Source organism: Tupaia chinensis, unplaced genomic scaffold (assembly GCF_000334495.1).
Source record: "Tupaia chinensis unplaced genomic scaffold, TupChi_1.0 Scaffold145225_1, whole genome shotgun sequence".
NCBI classification, from domain to species: Eukaryota; Metazoa; Chordata; class Mammalia; order Scandentia; family Tupaiidae; genus Tupaia; species Tupaia belangeri.
The window spans coordinates 332497-336411 of record NW_006205085.1 but is presented as its reverse complement, the minus strand read 5'-3'; the positions used below and the strand labels follow the sequence as shown (position 1 = coordinate 336411).

At 35.8% G+C, this 3915-nt stretch overlaps 1 protein-coding gene across 1 annotated transcript in view; it reads left to right on the top strand.

Moving 5' to 3' along the window:
• LOC102499892 (vomeronasal type-2 receptor 116-like) overlaps positions 1 to 3915 on the top strand; it is a 29493-nt gene that overhangs the window by 872 nt on the left and 24706 nt on the right.

Genomic DNA, 3915 nt, shown 5'->3' with positions numbered 1-3915 from the left:
AAAAAAAAAAGACAAAATAGTATCCACAAAGAAACTTCTCGAAATAATGAATGCATACAGAAAAGTGGCAGGATACGAAATTAACTTACAAAAATCTATAGCATTTTTATATACAAAAAAAAAAAAAAAAGACAGAAATAGAACTGAAGAAAATAATCCCATTTACCGTAGCTAAAGAAAGTATAAGATACCTAGGAATAAAACTAACCAAGGAAGTTAAGGACTTCTGTAAGAAAAACTATGAAGGTATTTTAAAAAAATTTTTAAAAGACATAATAAAGAAAAAGGAGACCCCATCTCCCTGGATTGGGATGTGGACAGAAGTCTGACTACTTTTCCTATTTTTCCAAAATCTTTTCAAAGGGGATTGGGGAAGTCATGCTCACAAACTTTAACAGACCATTTACTTTCTATTAACAGGATTCTTCCTACCTCCTGTCCCTGGCATAGTCTCTTTGAGATGTATATTTCAACAGATTAGTGTATTTTTTTTGCTTATTTCTTCCCAAAACACTGTACTTCCCTTTTCCTTAAGATGTAGATTAAGCCTTTCTTTAACTAATCTCTTCCCAAGACAGGGATCTTCCCTTCCAATCACCGACCTAAGAATTTGTGGAACCCACCTATAACCTACAAGCCCCCGCTTCTACATGTCCCGCCTTTTTGGGCGAGACTAATGGGAAATCTTTTAATTAAATTTTGTCTGTCAATCTCAAAAGCAAATAAAAGGAACCTCTGTACATGATCACCCTGATAAAAGGCATGTGTGCCTCTTCTCTGGCCTAGGTCACACAGTTGGCTTAGAAATAAACCGTATTAATTATTAATTATTAATTTTACAGTTGGTTATATTTTTCCATCGACAGGGAGAATAAATATAATAAAAATGGCAATCCTACCCAAATTAATCTACATATTTAATGCAATCCCTGTAAATTTACAACAGACAGTCTTCACAGTCTAGAAAAGACAATCATAGAATTTGTCTGAAATCATACAAGATCACGTATTGCCAATCCATCCTACATAAGAAGAGTGGAGTGGATGGCACCTCTCTTCCTGACCCCCAAATATACTAAAAAGCTGTGATAATCAAAACAGTATGGTACTGGCAAAAAAAACAGACATGAAAACCAATGGGACAGAATAGAGACCCCAGAAATAACCCCCAAAACATATAGCCAACTGATCTTTGAAAAAGGGTTTCAATCAACCCAGTGGGAAAAGAAAAACTTCTTTAGCAAGTAGTGCTGGAAAAACTGGGTATCCACCCACATGAAGATGAATCTGAACCCCTGTCTGTCAACATTAACAAAAATCAACTCAAAGTGGATCAAAGATCTAAATTTAAGGCCACAAACTATAAAACTACTGGTGAAAAACACTGAGGAAACTCTGGGAGACACTGGGGTAGGCAAAGACTCCTTAAGCAAGATCCCCAAAGCACAGGCAATAATCTCCAAAATACATAGGTAGGATTACATCAGATTAAAAAGTTTCAGCACAACAAAGGACACCATAATTAGTGTGAATCAACAACTCTCAGAATGGAGGAGAGGTAAGGGAACAGGCTTTCAGAAGACACATTTATGGCTCCTGAGAACTAGTGATTTCAGAGGAATAAGAGAAATAAAGATTTTCCACTGATAATTCAGCCTCCAGCCCACAAACTCGAGTGGTAGAAAGCCTTTCAAGCCTCCTGTCTCTGTCTCTGTCTCTATCTCTATCTCTGTCTTCTCTTTTGTTGCAATTTTTCCTTTTTAAAAGTTTTTAAGGTAAAGAATTTTCTTGGCTTTCAGTTCCTCCTTTCCCTTTATTTTAATAATAATCCCCTCTACCCCTCCCAACCCAGGAGAGGCAAGGGAACAAGCCTTCAGAAGACACCTTCAGGGTTCTTAAGAACTAGTGATTTCACATTGTGTACAAGTGCGCCATGTGGTTTTCTAATTTTTCTTTTTTTAAAAAATAATTTATTTCTCTATTTATTTTTAGCTTTTTTCTCTTTATTTCTGTTTCCTTGTTGTTTTTGTTGCTGTTGTTTCTCTCTCTATTTCCTTTTCTACATGCTTCTGGAAGCTCAGAATGAACTTCAAGTTTGGGAGGAAACACATCATCCATCAGATGACTAGAAATCACAGCAGGGACACAAGAAATATGAGAAAACAAAACAAAACAAAAAATACCTCTCCTCCAAGGGAAAAGAATAACTCTTCTTCATCCACAGGTAGTTCAATGGAAATCATGGAAATGTCTGATAAAGAATTTAGAACATTCATAATGGCAAAGCTAACAGAGATGAAAGAGAAGAGAGACAAGGAACTGCAGAAGAGAAAAGAGAAAGATGAGTTCCAGGAGGTGAGAAAATTCTTGTAAGATCTAGAAGAGGAATTACACACTTTACAAAAGAATCAAATGGAACTCTTAGAGATGAAGGCTATAATACAGGAAGTCAAAATCTCCCTTAAAAGTATTAAGAGCAGACTAGATCATACAAAAAATAGAATCTCAGATGTAGAAGAGAAAATTCCTGACCTAGAAAAATCCACCATGAAGACTGAGAAATTTTCCAAAAAACTTGAGAATAATATACAAGAATTACTAGATACCATCAAAAATCCAAATATCTGAATAATTGGCATCCCAAGGGTGCACAGACTCATAAAGGCATTGATAATCTATTCCATAAAATTCTGCAAGAAAACTTTCCAAACCTAGAGAGGTACTCAAAGATCCAGTCCCAAGAAATACAAAGGACCCCAAATAAATCAACCGAAGAAGATCTTCTCCAAGACTCATTATAGCCAGATGGATTAAAACCACAGACAAAGACAAGATACTAAGACTGGCAAGAGAGAAATGGCAAGTTACCTACAAAGGATATCCCATCAGACTAACAGCAGACTTTTCTTTGGAAATAATGCAAGAGAGGAAAAAATGAGAAAATATATTCAAAGCAATCTCAACCAAGAATACCTTACCTGGCAAGATTATCCTTTATATGGGAAGAAAAGACAAGAACATTCTCAGATAAACAAAACCTGAAAGAATTTATTAGCACCAGACCAGATCTCCAAGAAGTTCTCAGGGGAGTAGCTATGTCAGGAAAATTAAATGCAGAAACACAGAAATAAGAGTGCAAAAACTAAGAAAACGGCCAACTTGATCATAGGGACAAATCTGGAGTTGAATATTATATCCCAGAATTTAATCAGGAAGATTGAACCATAACAGAAGATAAAGTACATGAGACTGAACTGGTGAAATAGCATTCTGTGACTTTTGACTGAAATATTGCTGCTTTTCTTCTAGACTTTGTTGTCCAGTTTTAAGAGTTTTTGTCCTGTCTTGAGCTGTGGGTAGGTTCCTGTACCTACTATTTGAACAGAATACTAACCTGTACCCAGGCTTTAAGTTATTTTTTTGTTATTTATTTTTTTTTAATTTATTTATTTGCATTCATTCACTGTACAACATTACAACATACAAAATGAGATTTTCCATCCAGAGTGTACTGTATATTGTCTCAATCGAGCACATCAAAAAACATGTTATTGTCAGCAAATGATCTTCCATTTCTTGTTTTCTGTATGTTTTGCTTTTTTCCCCCCATCCTTGATTCCCTATCTCTTGCCCTCAGCCACCTCCCGCTCTCCTCCCACACTGTCTCTGGTATCTATGTTTGCTTTCTATACCGTTTTCCCACCACATTTTATTGAATCACCAAAGAACGTAATCAATCCAAATACCCTCATAGCAAGCACAGGTGACACACACATTTCCATGAACACAAGTCAAACTTTACGCATCCTATAAAGTAGCACCTACCTGGGGCTACATATTCTACTGCAGTCATTGAATAGATATATATTTTCCTGAAACTTTTTTTTTTGTAACTCAATTTACATTCCTTCCCTA